Source organism: Muntiacus reevesi, chromosome 11, assembly GCF_963930625.1.
Source record: "Muntiacus reevesi chromosome 11, mMunRee1.1, whole genome shotgun sequence".
In the NCBI taxonomy this organism is placed as follows: domain Eukaryota; kingdom Metazoa; phylum Chordata; class Mammalia; order Artiodactyla; family Cervidae; genus Muntiacus; species Muntiacus reevesi.
The window spans coordinates 18154400-18173819 of NC_089259.1; the positions used below are offsets into that span (position 1 = coordinate 18154400).

Genomic DNA, 19420 nt, shown 5'->3' on the forward strand with positions numbered 1-19420 from the left:
TCTGGCTCTGTCCCTTATGAGTCAAGATCTTGGATAAAATATTTCAGTACACAAAGCCTCAGTTTCCTCTCTGTAAAACGGACCTATTAATGGCTACTTCATGAACCTGGTGTTAAGACTGTAAAATCTTAAACTTTTATGAGCACATCGAGAAGTGAACAAGTATTCAACAAAAACCTGCTGAATCCAAATTTACAGTAGGATTTGAAACACACTTCTGGCAGACTTAGGGATTCAGTGGTCTATGATTCAACATGAACCAACAGTACTGATGACAAAGAGAAAGTGGAAATCAGGATACATTACTGTAAGTATATTATTCATAAGACACATACTGTATTTTGTACCTCAAACCACACTGAGTATACTGGGTTCAGTTTTACATACATTATTTTAAAAGATATACTGTCAAAATGTGGCAGAGCCAAAGTGAAATATTCAGGATACTAATGGTCTAGAATTCATATTGTGAGAACCAGTGTAAGGACGTGGGAATGTTTAGCTCAAAATACAATAACTATTTTTAGAAGACAAATCTAGGGCCCAAAATTAAGTTATATGCTAAACTGAAACCTCCTCCTTTATAAGAATTTTATTTTCTATTATTACAGAGTTATTACAGATATAAATACAATTTATAACACTAAGGAAGAAGTTTATTTAATATGGTTCTAATTCTAATATTCTGAGGGCTAAAATAAGATGAATACAGATCAATTTAAAAACTGACTTATTAAAAAAATTCACTGCATTTTACTAACCTGTTTTATTAAGGATTTGGAAGACAAACTGTCAATTTTAAGTTCTGACTATAGGGCACCAAATTCCAGAGGCATAAGAAACAGCTTGCAGAACCAAATTAAGGAAAATAAAACTGAAAGCAATTTTAATAAACTTATCAGAAATAACAGGAAGAGTACAACTGACAGCCTAGGCAAAAAGTCAGGTGTGATTGCAGACAACTGGATATATGATTATGTCAATCTGTATTCAATTTATTCCTATTTTTACAGAGGGGTAATTTTGTAGACTCAAATTTCAGACAAACAGGCAAATGGCAAAACTGCAGAGAACAGTTTGGGATACTACCTACTATATTTATTGCTTAGAACTTAAAATCCCTATTATACTAATATTTTAGCTAGTATACTAATAGAGTTCATTAGATTTGTATACTTATTTCCTACTTAAATCAAGGCTTGTGCTATTCAATTCTGCCTTGCCTTCATTTCCTAAGAAAATATCCAAAGTAAGTTCATAAATAGTAAGTTTTCTATTATTCTTTGAGTCATCCATCTTGAGCTGAGAAGTTGTCCAGGGTGAGAGAACAATGAATTTACTCCCTTTCTATAGTTTTGGTGTTAAAATTCAAATTTTAGCTATAATTTTAGTGAGATAAAAAACACAGCATTGCCTTAATCATTAAAGCTCAAATTTAATCCATTCTCTTAAACATATATATGTCAAATAAACAAAATTTGAGGACAGGAACACCTGGTGTTTGGTTAAGCACCGTCTGCTTCTCAAAAAGTTATCTGAACAATGACTGGAAAATGGCTGTTAACATATTGTGAACTATCTCTGTTCACAAATTATAAAACAATATATATAGCTTTAAAAGCTTAGATTTGAAGTTTACTGAATATCAGTTGATGATATTAAGTTTGCACATCTTTGTTCACCACCAAATGCTGACAGTACCTAGCACCCTTATAACATTTTCTGCTTCAGATTATAATATCCTTTACTAATCTAAGTGCCAAAAGAGCAATTTGTTTTTTTCCTCTTTTGGCACACATCTCTCAGAAATAGTCACATTGCAAAAGTATTCAAGATAATTAAAATTTCCTCATGAGTGCTATTTGTTGTTGTTGTTTAGTTGCTAAGTTGTGTTCGACTCTTCTGTGACCCCATGGACTGTAGTCTGCCAGGCTACTCTGTCCATGGGATTTCTTCAGGCAAGATTACTGAAGTGGGTTGCCATTTCCTACTCCAGGATATCTTCCTAATTTACGAAGTCAAGGTCAAAATTTTTTGTGGCAGATTTGAGAGACAGAAGCAATAATATTAACTGCTGACAATGAACCTAAAGATGCTATTTTATTTTGCACCAAATGATATACTAAGTTATTTTAAATTCACAAAACAGAAATATCTAAAAATAAAAAACATAGCTCAAGAAAGGAAAAAAGTAGGAAGAAGTGTGACTATTTCTGAAAATTTTGTTAAACAACAAAAGTTTAAGAGTTTAAAATTGAAAACCAAACTTGAATATTTCATCTCTACTTAACTTGTAGAAATGAATCCAAAACACTATCATTTTTTACAGTATCAAACATATGAAACAATAATATTCCATAACTTCTGGAACATCTATGTTCCACAAGTAAATAGTTAAAAAAATATCTTAAAGAAACAATGGCATTAAAATAAACATGAGCGAGAATGAATACACACACAACCATGAAGAATCAATGACCGCTGTCACTACAGGCCTATTTTTCTGGGTATAGTTTAATTGGAAACATCACTATTTTAGTATCTAAGACTAAAAGGAACTCCAGGCATATTACCTAAAAGAGACAAGAGAAAGCATTCCAACTATGAAATACAGCAAATGACCTATGTTTTAAAAGAGAATGGAGAGTATCCAAGAAAGGCTGCTTGCTTAGACATTTATAAAACAGATGAAATGAGCCTAAGAATGTGACATCATCAGTACTTACAAATCTACTGGAAATTAAATGCTATCTATTTTGTTTTGAAAAGTGTACTGCCCTCCAGTCTACAGTAAGAGTGCAAAACCAATTGAAAAGATTTCTTTTTCTAAGAGTTAAGTTGAAGAAAAAGCTGAGCTGGCTTCCAAGGGACCAATTATGAAACCCAAGCCTGGATTATATAGGATTCTTTGGGGATTTGCAAAGGTTTCCATTCTAGTTTTCCAGAGACAAAAATATAAAAGAAAAAAATGTGAAAAATAAGTGATCTATGGTATTTGGCTACTCCTCTTCAACCTGGTTTATTATTATATTTTCAATATTTAATTGATTCCCACCCTAAAAACTACTTACTGAGTTCAATGGCTGATCTATGATAATAAAGTCACTCCTTGACACATACACATTATTTATTGGGTCACTAATGCAATGGTATGAGGTAATGTAAGAGAAGCATCTGAAGCACTACTTTTCATTTAAATAGGGCCATCCCTCAATATCAAGAACAAAAACAGGAGCACTTGAGTTTTTTGTTTACAAATGTAAAATTAACTGAAGGAATACATGATAACTAACCTTTCTGGTAACTGATTTCAGTGTTTCAAATTTAAGGAAATAAGTACATTGGGCATTTATCATAACCTTGTTTTCGACAGTTTTTCTAGGGATATGATATTAATTTTAGCTAATCTATTAGAATTATTCCCTTAGCATTTATAAATTTCTCAAAAGTAAAATGAATCAAGGTAAAAATGTTTCTTATTCTAAGAAGGAGGTACGCATGTGTATATATAAAAGGAAGGAAAAGGGATTGCCTTCCTGTTTTTCTCACCTCTTGAAGTTTAACAGCTAAATTTTAAGCACGTCACAAGAAGTCAGAAGTATAATCTAGTGAAATGTAAAAACAGATAAATGAAAAAACTATCAGGTGGAGAGGACATTCCAATTTCTAAAACCATAAAATAACTGTTAGCAAACCTGACTGATGATAATAAAAGAGACTACTACTTATTTGTAAGTTCCTTTGAAGGAAAAGGGTTTAAAATTATGATTCTCAGATATAGAGATGAGAGGGCCGAGTTGTAAAATCCTTTCCAAGACCGAAAACTTACCCAAGGCAATGGCATTATTTGTGCTCTAAAATGGAGTAAGTTAATATCAAACTTCAACATGCTGGGGGCCAGAAAAAGTTAGAAAGTTGTCATTCTAGGATAGTAGGAAAAAATTCAGAAATAAACCAAAGCATAATGCCAAAGAGTAACTTTTTTAAAGCAAAGGTAAGGGGACTGTCAGTTAATACTTACAAGGTAAGAACTGCAGGGCTAAGCAGGGGGCTTGTTATACTATGGTCTTCATTCTATTGTTAATAACCTAGGGAAAAAAAACAAGAAAGCCTCAAAAAATTTTGATCACATTATATAAGTTAGAAAATTTTCAACAAGTTGAAAATCGTTTTTCAGTCCTTATGCAGCACAGGACAAACACAGATCAGAAACACCTAACAGCATTTATATATTAATATTTCATTTCAGAGTACTATCACTAATTTTTAAAATCCATTTATCTATTACTACTACCCTCTTGAAGTTTAGAAGTTGAATCTGTAAGTGTAACTAAAACTTGTACTTCAATGTCTAGCTTGGAAGACACTGAGGCTTCTGGAGGACATCATATAATTGCAGATATTTTAAGATAAATTCAGTACCATACTTCCACACTTAACAATCTCTTTTTCTCACACACATACACATGAAAAATACAAATCCACATATTACCCAATTCTAAGAATTCTACTGTAATACACTATAAATACTAAGCTTAAGTTGGAGCTCAAGATGCATGAAGAAATTTCTGAAAACAGTATGCTATGATCTATGGTCAAAACCAAAGAAAACACAGTCATGAAACTGCTTGAATTAAACAGTAAATGAAAGAGTAGTGATAAAAAAAGAGAAACTGTTTCCATGGTTGTCCTTTACTTATAAGAGTAGGAAGATTAAATGCCAGCAGGCAAAGAAAGGAAACAGTAGAGCTCATCTTTAAAAATAAAAGAATTTTAAAATATCCCAGCAGCTTAAGTTGGTTAGAATGTTTGATTTCTGTGGGCCATGGTTGTAAGTTGTAGTTTATACACCAACTAACTGTTAAACACTTACAAGACACAGAATACAATAAACCCAAATCCATGTTCTTAATGGAGTATTCCAACTGTACATCTTACTATAGAGTATCTTCATCTAAAATGACAGTACATTTTTAAAACTTATTTGAAAAATAAATACTTCAAATCCACAGAAAAGTCAGCAGAATAGTAAAATGAATCCCCATATCCCACCGTTGGCCTTCCAATGAAGCTGTATTGAATTCTAATATTTGGTCACACTTACTTTATTTTCTTTAATAAAAGACTATATATATAGCTGAGTCCCTTCTGTACCATACCTTGGATCCCATTCCCTCTCAAAGACATAATCATAATCCTGAGTTTGGTATTTAATTCCTATGCATCCTTTTTACACTATTATTACCAATTCAAGTATTAGAAGACATTCATCTGTGATGATCCACATGGCTCTCATTTTAATAGCTGGATAACAAACATTTTTCATCACATGACTATGTCACAATTTGCCACTCTCTGTTGCTTAACATTTATATTGCTTTCAATTTTTTTCTATTAAAAGTAAAAATAAATAAGCCTTTACTACAAATGTCTGAGTTTATATAAAACATCTAGGAATGGAAGTGTTGAGCTAAAGCCTATGTATATTTTCATCCTTTAGCAGGGTGTTGCCAAATGCTCCTACAAGCAGCATATGAAAGGTTCCCTTTCTGAATTTTCTCCAAAACATATTTAGAAGTACATTTAAGATAAATAGCTACTACCTAAATGGAAATTTAAAAAATTCAAGTGATCAATTCCTTCTGTTTTCATCAAGTACAGGTTAAACAGAAGAAGTATACTAAATATGCCAACAAACTTAAAATTTGGCCCAAGGAACTTGAACAAAAACATAGTTTTCATGATATAAAAGAAAAAATCTAACAATGGAAGAAAATACCAAGACTTAATTTAGAGCCACCGTGTAAGAAATGATAACATTCATAATTAGTTTTTGAGCTCATAGGGAAAAATAAAAAGCAGATAATGTAAATGGCTTATTGGTGTGAAGAATCCTCCCCTAAATAATTTTGGGCAGTGTTCTCACATGTGATACTTCTGGAAAACAAAACAAAACAAAAAACCCCAACAAAACATCTCACTTAGCACTTGTAAAAAACACAGATTCCTAAGTCCAGTTCCACAGATTCTGGTTCAACATATCTGGAAAAATGCTATATTCTAGGTTATTCTGGTATAGGTGGTCCACAGACACTTTACACAGTAATTAGTAGTACTAACAAGATGTTTCCAATATAAAGCATTATGTAACTCACTGTTTTGGTTAAGGGTAGGTAACAGTAATTAATATGTTGTCTGTTAAATTACATCAGCATATTAATGAAAACACTGTAGTGTTAGGGGGAGAAAAAACCAAAAATCAACCAACCAAACAAAAAGATACTCCATGATTATCTTTCCAAAAGAAAGAATGCTATATCAATGTTGGACTTTGTAAGAACTGGGGCACTAGGCTTAAATGCTAAAAACTTCATTTATAAGTTTTCCAAGAATGTTACAAGTGAAATCTTGTAACTTTATAATAGAAATCCAATATTCACTTCCCTTTAGCTACAACCTACTGGAATTTGGAAACAAGAAGAGAAAAATATATAGACAGTATTTAGATTATGCACATTGTAAATTCAAATAATTAAAAGTAAAAACCACTCTTCTATACTACTTGAAATTACAGTCTTATTTCCAAAAGATTGAGAATAATCTGAACTTTCCAAATATTAATTTCAGATATAAGACATTATTTTACTAATACAAAAAAGTAAAGATTTATGGGCTTCCACCTGTAGCCCACTTTGTCTTTATACACAAAGCCCAAGCAGTACAGGGTGTTGTTCTTTTTAGTTACAGTGAAATAAAAAAAATTTGGCCTGGTTTAGACTGGGCTATAAAATATAGGCATGATGGGCTTAGAATATGGTCCCAAAGTGAAATAAACACTCCTATGCCACTACAGTCAACTTTTCTTTCCTCAGTGTATTACCTAACTTGGGTTATCAACAACCATTAATAATTTATTCTAGCCTACCAGCTTAAAAGTGAAAAGCATGAAACACACCATAAATACTTCAGAATCAAGACAGTTTTCCATTCAAACAGATGTAATTAACTGAATAAAAATAAAATAAAACCAGAGTAAATAGTAAAATACAATGTCTTAAGAACTATAAGCCTCTAATTGTTCTTTTTTTAGCTGTTTTGGGAAGAAAATACCTTTTTGTCCAAAAACGTACTCATTATACTATATATGGGTTACACTGATAGCTGGGCCCTTCCCACTTGGTCTGTAAAAGCTGGTGGGTGCAGGCTCCGTTGGTCACCATTATTACATATTGATGTTACTCTGTACAACAGCTGACAAGCAGCAGCAATCTCCCAGTCACTGCTCCAAACTGTAAAGAGCAAGAACAAGGGCTCTTGGTAATACTTGCTGATTCACTGTTGCTGCTACTGAAGCAGCAAGCTGAGAAAAGCACATGCAACTTAGCACACAGAGGGAAAAACTGGTTCAGCTCAACCTATCTAGCAGGTCTGCTTATATCACTACATGATAATATCAGCTAAGAAGGAAATTTTTCTTCAAAAAGTGGGATGGAGAGAGAATTAAAGACAAAATTGGTGCTTTGATTAGAAAGGAAACCTGTAAGGTATCTACATATATCATTAACTTTTTTCCTTAATGACACTTCAGTTCCTAGTTTATATTTAACTGCTCAATTAAAATTCTCAGAAGAGTTTGAACAAGGTTCAGGGTGAATTCATAAAGAATATCTTCCCTAGTCATTTTTCTAGAATATAAGAAAGTATCTAAACTTTAATCAGGAGATGAAATTACATTATGTTTATAAAAAGCTCCAGTCTCCCAGGTTCCACATATCTAATCAACAGCATATGTTTGACATCATATACTATTAGCAAGTAAGATTTTTACCCCAAAAGTTTTTACAAAAACTCCAATTATTATAAAAACTTTCCACATGTAATTAACCTCCTTTGAATGTGTAATACCAAGCCTAAAACTTAGTAAGTACATAATATCAATTGATGACAGAAATATTTGTTCTGTCAAATTATCTTTAAACTTAAAAGTGATTCTAATTTATGGACTCTTAATTTTAAATTTAAAAGAAATTTTTATTCTTTAACATCTTAAGTATTCTTGATTCTGAAAAATAAGTCAGAAAAATTAAGACATCTGTAAATTATTTTTTAAATGCAAGAATTGGCTGGTAAGTTTAAATAGCTAGTCAAGAAGGTTAGGTATGAGATTAAAATAAAAGCATAAGAAACAGTGATAGTTACAATTTGGATATTTTGTTAAAAACCTCAATCTTAATTTTTATCAAAGTTGAAAAAGTAATTTTTCTGCTTAGCAGCAGCTCAATAACAACATTAATAAAATTTTTTTTAAAATGCTGAGGATCACAGATAAAATTATTAAATGTATTTGTTTAGTATGAAAGTTTTCAATAAAAAAGAGTAACAGCAAATATTAATGATTTTTAAAAATTAAGACATTTAGAAACAGTAATAAAAAAACTATTACCCAATCAGTCTTAGTAACTACATTTGAATCAGGTGGCATTTTTCTCTTCCAAGTGACTTTAACCATGAAAGTAGGAAAGTAAAACTAAGCCAAATCACATATGTTAATGAAATATAAAAAGTGGTTTGTGGTGCTGAGAACTGAAATTTTACTTCAAAATGCTATTAAAAAAAAAAATTAAGTCCAGACATTAATACTGCTTTTTGAAAATACTCATCAGAAAATACAATTCTGATGCATTAGGTCTATATGAAGAAAACAGATTAAGTATCTATTTGCTAGTCAAAAAAGAAAACATAAAGATACACACACATACAAAGCTACTTCAAATAAACATTACAAATTTTTTCATTAAGCAATTTTATCTACTCTTTAAGAATCCTTGGCAACGTGGTAGACCTCAAAGAAAATGGTTACAGCTGACAAACTGCTTAAAATATAAGTTGTCCTTATATACCAACATTATATATCAGTAACAAATAATGAATAATTTCAAGTCCCTTCATATATAGATACATTAAATTGCTTCTAGTTTATCCAAATATTCTATTCCCCCAAGGATAACTCTTTCAATAAAACTAGAATACTGACAGTGTAACTGTATTTTATGAAAAGCTAAGAATTTTCCTGAAAATAAACGTTATTTAATTCTGAAAATGCATTTAACCAAAAATATAAATATTTCACAAATAAGACAAATCTATCACTGAAAAAATATAACATGATAAATCCTTTTCATCATATCTTGTTATAAAGAACTACATGTTAAGGCTTAGTTAGATAACCAGGTTTGTAAATTTAAAACAGCCAAAATTCTTGCAAAATGTCCTTTTAGGGGTAAAGGATAGTCAACCACATACAGCAGTAAAAGCCCTTATTAACCTGTCTCCTAAAATAACACACACTACTAATTATGTTAAAGTTTCTAACTCTAAAGAACTGACCAAATAAAACGGTTAATATCTGCACAATTCTTTTAGATATTCTTAATTAAGCAAAAATTTGGAAGTTTATAAGCTACATAGATGGGACAGTTTTCTAATTCTAAATACTTGTATCCAAACAGTAAGCTTTGACAATTTCAGAGATCACAAAACATAAACTCTCTAAATTAGGAATAACTGTGTGGATTTACATCTTTTTCACAATATAAACTCAAAAGCTGTCTCTCTTCCCCCATTTAAGGCTGTATATAAAGATATCTGGATTGAAAGTGATAAGCTGAACTTGGATTTTTTTTTCCCCTTAGATAATTATATTTTTCACTCTTCCCCAGAAATTATATTGTTTACTTTTCATTTTAATATTCTCTCACCTAGAATACACTGGTTAAGTTAAAGGGGAAAAAATTATAGCCATTTTCATTCTATCCAAAATAAGCTGCTTTTTTAAAAACAACATTCTCAAATTAAAGTTACAAAGACTTTCTGCATCTTGTATTTATCTCAAACAACCACTTTACAATACAATGACGGTAATATCTGAATTTCACTTTTATATCAAACTGATTTCTATCAAATTTTAACATTTTACTTAACGATAACTGTTAACAGATTCACATTCCTGGATTATCAAATGAAACAGAAATATCTGATTTTTTATTTTGATATGTATCTCAATGTTCAAACATTTTAAAACACACATCTGATAATATACTTAAAACTTTTTAAAAAAAACACTTCTTAAAGATAAAAACAGTTCTAGGACCACATGATAAACACACTTCACTCTTAAGACTAAATTACACTTTTCTTATGAAAACAAACCTTTGTAATTTCCTGTATCTTAAACACATAAAGTAAGCATTTTTTTAGGTGAAAAAATTTAAAGAAAAAATTAGTGTTATTTTTTTTTTAGTAAACCTCACTTTATTTAGCAAATAGAATTTTAAAAAACACTATGGTTAATGATTTTTCATGTAATACTACTCAAAAATTAACCAAAGAATACACTGTAATACTGTTCAATGAGTTCTCATTACACCAGATTACAATTCAGAAGACAGCCAAAATTTTATTAGCTAAGTATCTGAAAATTTCAAAATAAAACTATAAAATAAATCTTCTTTCAAAGCAAATAAACATGGTAGTAAAGTATAAATCATTTTATCTGTGATAAAGTATTTTGGAGGTAAAGACAACAAGCCAGTGTAAATTTTGGAATCCTACAGTGTATTTTTAAACAGTTTGCAACTTTTGATATGAACAATTTAAGTATTTTACTCAGAGTCCTATGAGTAAGAGGCTAGTTTCTGCTTAGGAAAGTGGGTTTTTCAGTTTCAACCAAATTGCCACTTTTGGTTAGGACAGTACTTGGAATATTTCAAATCTCTTAAAATATTCTCATTAATTTTATCTGATTTTGCAGGCTCCATCTACTACTATACCTGTCAAAGAGCAAAGCAAAGCACCAAATTCCATTTGATTTAAATCTACTATTTTATAATATGAAAAATCCACTATTTAAGTCTTTTACATATAACAATGTAATAATAACCTTAAGAAGAAAGATTATATATACATTCATTTTCAGAGTAAGTAAATTCACTTGGAGTTGGACCAAAGACCAAATGGTAAGAACATTAATTATATATATTAAAAAAAAATGAAGTTTTAATAAATCAAGAGAACTCAACTGTGGCCACTTCACTGGATGATTTCTATTAATAAATCTTTATTGATTTTAGCTTACCAAAAAGTTCTAGCTTTACAAACTGTCTAGCTCAATTATATTGCAAGGATATAAAATTGTATGCTTTTAAAATTCATTAGTATACCTTAATCTCCTATCATGTTCCAATGCATTACATGTTCAATCAAAGAAGTTAGCTTGTTCTCCAGAACTGGCTCTCTCCTAAAGGTCAAAACCTGCAATAAAAATGTCATGTATTATAGCATGAAGACACTCAACAGATTTCCGCCTCCTGCAGTTTCACAGTTGATCCCTGAACACAGAGGTAAGATCTTCAAAACAACCCCAATCTTGCCTATGTTCAAAGAAACCCTAACTTGAAAATAATGTTTTAAAAATAGAAATATCTTGATTAGAAACACCTGTGATATGCTTTATCATCCGAAGCCTCTTCAAACAAATCAGATTAATATGTTTCTGCTTTCATTTCTCTTTAGGGCATTCATTTTGAAAGCAGTGTAGATGAATGTGTGTTTATGTAGGTAGTTGTTAGAAGACTGGTCAAGAGGACTCCATAAGGAAAATAGAAATACAGTTTGTCTATGATTCTTAAACTCATAAAATCTACACAGTTTAAGAAGTTTTCAAGGGATAGAGACAAATTTTTAACTACTTTTCTTCCAAATTATGTTTTAATGACAGAAATTACCACTATTTTTAACTTTGGTCTTTTGTCAAGCCTGAGTGAATAATAACACTGCTATTTCCAAATGTTTTAAGATGTTACAATCTAACAGAAGAAAATTTAGAATTTACTTTTAAAACAAATTAAAATATTTCTAAGTAATAAATGGATGAATGCTGAGCTACTGTTTTATTTAATGTGTCCAAGTAGAGGTGGTGTAACTAAATGTATGTAAGGGTGTTTTCATTTGTTTTACCTGAATCTTAATAACTTAGTGATGATCAACTGTATAAAAATATTAAATAGTTAATTACCAAAGGCTTATAATACATATATGTGAACCACAATGCCCTGAGCTTTCCATTTTTATTTAAAATAAAACAATCCTTTATTCCTCTGCAAATATGATTGTTTAACGACAAAAAACACACATATATAACTCAAAAACACTAATCCTGAAACCATGACATTTAAAAATATTAGAATGATTTCTACATAGTCTTCCTCAAAAGATAGTTTTCTATATGTCAGTATATAGAAAATGAAGCGATCTTAATTTTAAAAAATCACAGAATAGAAGAAACCAATATGTATTACATGCCAAATGTTAAGATCTTAAATAGTAGGGAAAGAAAAAAATACTAAATAATAAAGTACAAAGAGGTTCAGACAGAAGACAAATATTAAACCAAATGTTTATTGATAAAAAATGTTAAAAAATCTTGAAATACTAAAATTCAAGTCTATTACAAAACATAGCTTTTTACACTTTGAACCTACAACAAGTCTTTCCAGTACAAAGAATCTTTAGTGAAATGAAACAGAATTAAACAAAAGTGTATTTAATGTCTCAGAATTTGATAAAAAATATTAAGACTAAAATTCATATATCTATTTAATACCAATTCTAATACTTTAAACTTGTCCTTCTAAAAGATGCTTTGAAGTATCTTTAATACAGGCAAAGAAAAAAAAAAAGGCAAGAGAAAATCATTTCCCTACCAGAATGCAGTATTCTTAGGTTCTAGTCATTTGTTCATGCAAATAATAAGAAAAATCCATAAACACATATTAGTAATGTGATACTCTACAACTGATTTACTTCTGTTAATATTAATAATGATTTTAAAGTTCTAGTACTGTCACTTGTAAAAAATGCAAAAGTAGCTTAATCTCATTTTTGACACTTATTTGTAAGAAAAGTGGTAGTTTATTACTGATTTCCTTTGGTCTGAAGGGATTTGGGGCTACCAAATCTCAGAAAGTCATAGTCTGAATTCTAATTACATGCCAAAATTGTTGCCTGGCACATAGTGTTTCTAAGTTTGCTGAATTAAAACAAGGTAAAACTACATGTAAGTAATACTCTGACAATTCTAAGATGGTGTTTTCTAGTTATAATCAGACCAATAATCTGTTTCTTCTAAAAAAGGGTTAAAGAGAAATCAGTGAGGATTACTCAAGCTTCATTTAACAAAAGGAAAAAAAAAGGACAGTCAATTTTAGGCCAGTACTTTAAAATAAGGCAAATTTTTCATAGAATAAAAATTCAAAATCATGTGTTAAGTTTATACTGTTTTTAACTGGAGAAAGCTTATGTATTATGTAGAAGAAATATCTAATATAGTCACTGGGCATTCTTTTTGTAAACCAAATCAACTGACTAATATTTCTGATTGAACTTATTTTGTGACATTCTGAACAGTTACTACATATTTCTTTAAAGAGATAAAAATATGTATGTCTCCACAAAACTAAAAACAAACAAAAATGCAGTACACAAAGCATGATGAAAGAAGGGCTCCAGAATATGAAAGCTATTTCGAAATTTTCATCCTTAGCTCTAGATGAACATTAAAAATTATTAATTTGATTTGGAAAAAAGCTGTGCTACACACAAACACCTGAGGCTACATTTTGTAAATGTACAACTAAGACAACTTATCAGCATTAACACAAAGTGTAAAACTGGACTTTTATAAAACAGAATGAAGGGCAAACAAATGAAGATCAATGCTACCAGGAAGACTGATACCTTGCCTTCTCTAGTTCCCTCTGCCCCACAACATGCAAACATAGCTTTAAAAAGAGCTGAGTTACAACACCTTTCCCCACCATTGTTTCCCTGTGGTAATATAAGACTTTTCTAGTTGTTACAATAAATAATAAATTAGAACTGTCCATTTTTGCAGAGAAATATAGTTAATATACTTAATATATATCTGTTGGAATTCATATCTACATGCCCACAAGCCTAAAACCAAAATCTTCCTCTTGCTAGCACCACGTAAATGGGAAAATATTGTGAATGCTGTGGATTTTATTTAGGTGCTAGTGTGTTCTCAAGCTTCAGTGCATTATTTACAATAAAGGAATCTCTTCACTTCAAGATGGCTTATTAAACCTAACAATCCCACACCTATCACCTCCTAAAACAAACAAAAACCCCATAAACCAGAACATTAAAAGAGTATGGTTAAATTTAACCAGCCTGGTGGAATTTATAAAGTCTCTCCCCACCCCACCCTCAAAATTCTACAAGTCACATAATAATTTGAATGAAAATTAAAGCTCAAAACCTAAAACAGCAAAACCTACTGACTCTGGTATTTTAGGTAAAATTACATTAAAAATAGAAATAGTTTCATACAATTTCATTAAAGCAAATTTTAGAGAGGATAATTAGCATCTCATGAAATTTTCAACAGATGATTCAAAATAAACAGCTCTGAAAAAAAGTAATGAACACAGGTTGTGTCGTTCTAATTCCTGTTTTGAAGGTAATATAAAATAGTATGATTTATAAACTCAGCTATTCCACTTATTAACATAAATTATATTTATAGATTTACAAAGATTTACAAAAAATTCCTAGGATCTTTTCATCTGAATATTTTCTAACAATGTATATTTGACCTAATGTGAGAATACAAACTCTTAAGTTTCAAAATTTCAATTACTGTTCATAAAAAGTATAAATTTCTATTAAAAAATCTTTCAAAACCCATCTATGGCTATCTTGTTTATCAGTGAGTTTACCGATTTTCTTTGTAAACCACACCCGCCTTTTATCAAGATACAATAAAACGGAATGACAAGCTTTGTAATAAACAGAAATACATAGACGGTTGTCTCAAGCAACATCAAACAAAAGCCAACTGAAAATCAACCAAATAAAACACAACACATCCAGTGTTGTATGCTATACATTTCTTCATAATGAATTTATGAATGAAATCATACACACTGCACCTGTGCTACTTACCTGTTGTGTTGTCTAAATTAAGCAACATATATTTCTTGTAAATAAGGTTTCAGGTCCATTGCAATGGCTAAATTAGAAAAACCTATATATTTTAAATTATCTGTGAAACGTTTAAAAAATATATTTCAATTTCTGTGGGAAATGTGGAAAAGCTCATTCTTAACATTAAGAAAATTGAAGTTTCTTTTCATGGAAATAAAAGAAACAATTCTTCCGTAATCTGCATCTGACAAATACATGTGGCTTAAGATGAAAATTTTCTGTCAGAGGAACAAAAAAAAAAAAAAAAAACCCACCCAAATTCAGTTTTTAACCAATAGAGAACAGGGGCAAATATATAAAAGTCTTGTAATCTCAGCCAGCAGAATTACAATTTTGCGAAAATTGTCTTCTCTAGGTTTTACTTTTAAAATACATTTCAAAATCACTCGAAAATCCTTTATGGACGAAAAAAATACTACACATCAGCTTTTAAACTCCTCGTCTTAACGTTTCATTACGTGGTTTTCTAAAAGTGTAATTTTTGGGAAAGTCAAGAATTATAATCTAGTGTTCAACATTCAAACCCCCCAGTCCCGCTTCCTTCCAGCCAATCAGGGGGTAACAAGTTCGGTATTTTGGGAGCTCCGTTAGACACCATTTGAAAAACATCACATTGCGCTCTCTTATTCTCTTCGGGGAAAGATTCTAAGTGAGGGCGGGTCCCCCAATCTTTACAGAAATAAGAACTCAATTAATCGTTACATCAATTCCAGGGGCGGGATAGCGGGGGTAGGTAAACTTTAGGCAGGCAGTCCTAAGAAGTGTGTGACTGAAAGCGTTATTCCTCTTTTTCGAACAACTGAATAGCTGCTGCAAAAATCAACTCCAGTATATTCGCAACCGAGAGTCGCGCGCCCCATACGCAATACATCACACCAGGAAAGGGTTAATCTAGGGTGCCTTCAGCGCAGAAAAGGATTTAAGATCCAGTACATTTTTAATGAGGAATTTTACAAAGGCCATTATCTACCTATAAAGTATTAAAGTTAAAGCCGTCACTGGCTCAAATCATTCAAGTGCAGTCGAGCAAAAATTGGTAGAAACTACGAGGAGGAAAAAAAAAATCACTAAAGGGAAAGGCAAATAACAGCCCTTTCCCCTCCGCCTCGAAGTCAAGAGCGCTCCCAAGAAAAGGTAGAGATTGCAAAATTACCGTTAAGTTCTCCGGGGAAAGACTTTTCGAGAGGAAAACATCAACACAGTTTCAAAGATTGCCTTTTTTTCCTTGCGACATGTTTCAAAGGCTGGAGAAGGAAAAAGTCTTCTAAGAAAAGTGCGACTCGGAGAACGAAATCGCAAGGTCGAAGCCCCATCTTTCATCTCACCCAAGAACACTCCCCCCGCCCCCCCACCCCACCAAGAAAGGACGACACCGTGAGAGCAAACGACCAAAATCCTGAGCAAAAAGCGAAAGTCCAAGTTATCTTTCCTAGGAGCCCGCTAAAACCTCAAAAGGCTGCCCCCGCCCCATCTTGCCCAAATTGGAAAAGCCAGACGCGGGTCAGTGCTACTCCTGCCGGGACCCAGGGGCGCGGAGCCGGAGGGCGGCGTGGACAGACTCACATCGCGAGGGCATCTCCCGCTTTGGCGTCAGAGACGACAATACACACGGCTGGGTCCCGCGGGGAGGACTGTCCGCGTGTCGGACCGGAGGCACCCGCTACGCCGGGTCCTCAATTTTCCGCCGACCTCAAGTTTCTTGTCACGGGAAGACGGCCGCCGCGGACCGGGGAAACTGCGATAAAACACGGCTCGGTTCGCCCACGGCGGGGGAGGGGGCGCCCGTCCCCCGCCGCCTGTCAAGGAGCGGCGGCCGGCCGAGCCCCAGCGCGCCCCGGCCCCGGCCCCGGGCGGGGGGTCCCGCTGACAGATCCGCTGGGCGGCGGCCGCTGAGCCGCAGCGCGTCCGCGTCCCGCTCAAACTGCAGCTCCCCTCCCCCCACGCCCGCGACTCTCCGCGCTCCCGCCACATCCCGCCCGCCACCGCCCACTCAGACAACCCAATTACCCCCCAACCCTATCTCCTTGCACTTTTTTTTTTTTTGCGATTAAAATGAAGGCGGACCCACTGCCCCACTCCCTGCACCCCCCACCGCCTGCCGGTCCCACCACTGCCACCTCCCGAGTCCCGCTCTGCTACTTCTTCAGGCTCTTACCCGCTGCGCCAACCCTGACGAGGCTCCGCCAAGTGCCCTTTGCTCTAAATAAATTTTTGGGATTTTTTTAGTGATTTTTCGGCCGAGTCCTAGAGGCGCTATAGTCTCGGACAGGTTACCCCGTCTCTCCCGCTAGATTGATGAGATCAGGCATCACTCGAAAATGGCGCCGAAAGCGCTGAGGCTCCTCATTCAAATTCGTTAGAGCCAACCCCGCCGCCCCGGGGCATGCCGGGAACGCGGGCTGCCTCCACAGCTGTCAATACCGCCTCCTAACCCCCACTACGCTAGCTTTCCCTACACTTCTGCGCATGCGCAAACTCCTACTCCAACCCCTCGCCTGAACATGCGCAGAATGCTCGCGTGGTCGCCGCTCTCCCTTCGCTTACTCAGCCGCGGTACTCCTACCTCTTTTCCTGCGCGTGCGTGCAGCTCCCGTTCTCAGCCGCGGGGCTAGAGGGGCCGTGGGGAACTCTGGGCCCGAGGGTCCATAGGTGACATTATCAGTCGATAGGCATTTATTCTACTGTTTGAGGAAAACAAACAGGGGTGCAGCTTAGGTGAAAAGAGAAACAGGTTATTGCCAGTGTCTAAACTAACAACGGAATGTGTCTGGGAGCGTGTGTATGAATACACGTGTACTTCAGAGCAGCCCCGCCTGTGTGCAGAGCTCTTGCTCTTAAGTCAACGCTTCACGGGAGCTATCGCACTTAAGCCTCAAAACAACTTTATGAGGTAGGTACTGCTATTATTCTCCGTTTGCAGACCAGGAAACCAAGGCCCAAAGAGTTTAAGTAATTTCCCTAAGGTAGCACAGGTAGCAAGCACATGAACGAGTCCGCATCTGTCAGATTCTGGAGGCCGGGTCATTCTCTACCTTGCTGTGCAACGTTTGATTGAATCTAGTCTCTCACTGTCTTCTCGTTCTTAAACATTCTGCCGGGGTTTGGAGAGGTGAATGGGTTATGGGCAGTTTTGGAGATCACTTAGGGGGATTAAAAAAAATGATTGGTAAGGGAGCTTAATCTAGCAAAGATGGGTTTCTATTGTGCCACGTATTGGTAAAGTAATAACAACTAGATACATTGTATTGACTGTACTCTGGGCTGCCATGGTGCTAACTAAACGCTTTACGGAATGATGTTTATTGCCCACAACAGCTCTGTGAAGTAGGCGTTATCTTTATTTTACACAAGAGGATACCTGAGACTCAGATTAAGAAACTCGCCCCAAAGTCTCAAAACTACTAAATAGAAGCACAAGACCTAGGCAGACCTATTCAGTGTCAAAAAAACCTGGGCACTGTGATAGGACGGTAAATGATGATAAGCTATCAATATTGAATGCCTTCTTTAAAAACCTTTTAAAACTATTCATTTGCTTGAGAGAATTATTTCACCTGTTGCCAGGCTAGTTAAGATTAAAAAAAACAAAGACTGCCTTTGATCTTAAATGATTACATTTTAAGATTATTTTAAAACTGGTTGCTTTTTTCCTGATCCCAAGTTATTATGAATTCTCTAAAGAATCCAACAGTTAAATATCTGGGGGCATTGTTACACTTTTTTTCTAGTTTTTATTGTAAAACAACTTGTGATGAATCATAACTGTTGGAGTATACAGACAGACATCATTGCGAGAGTTAAATGAGACGAGTGGAAAATGCCTCAAGTCCTAAGAAGGAAGGAAATGGGAGAAGGTAGCGTGGTTTGCGTTGCTTCTGCTGCTAAGTCGCTTCAGTCGTGTCCGACTCTGTACGACCCCATAGACGGCAGCCCACCAGGTCCCCTGTCCCTGGGATTCTCCAGGCAAGAACACTGCAGTGGGTTGCCATTTCCTTCTCCAGTGGTTTGTGTTACTGAGGTACAATTAGAAGAGAAATGGATTTTAATCATTTGATAATTTGATATCATCAAGTAGTATCAGCAAGTAAGTATGTGACTTACATCTCTATGGTACTTTTTGTGCACTGGTTAAGTGAATGAACTCTGGAACCAAACTGCTTGGGTTGGAGCTCATCTGTTATTCACTAGCTTTGTGACCCTACAAGAGTTACTTTTTTCTCAGTTTGATCTTTTGTAACAGGATTAATGTTAGTACTTCATCCAGTTGTTTTAAGGATGTGAATGAGCTAATAAAGATATTTGAACAGTGCATGGTATATTAGTAAATGTTAGCTATTGTTGTGGGTCAGTCATT

General features: G+C 34.1%; 1 protein-coding gene across 8 annotated transcripts in view; it reads right to left on the reverse strand.

Annotated features, from left to right (window-relative positions):
* LOC136144367 (collagen alpha-2(I) chain-like) overlaps window positions 1–19420 on the reverse strand; it is a 125196-nt gene that overhangs the window by 65614 nt on the left and 40162 nt on the right. For 3 of the 8 annotated variants that reach the window (XM_065902194.1, XM_065902188.1, XM_065902186.1), the window contains exons 1-3: window positions 17222–17365; window positions 11220–11310; window positions 4022–4088 (exon numbers count right to left, since the gene is read on the reverse strand). The gene's annotated coding sequence lies outside the window, so the exon portion shown is untranslated. Of the gene's footprint in view, window positions 1–3549; window positions 3606–4021; window positions 4089–11219; window positions 11311–17221; window positions 17366–17629; window positions 17924–19420 lie in introns of those variants that run through there. The other 5 variants (XM_065902189.1, XM_065902191.1, XM_065902190.1 and 2 more) reach the window with 4 other exon arrangements.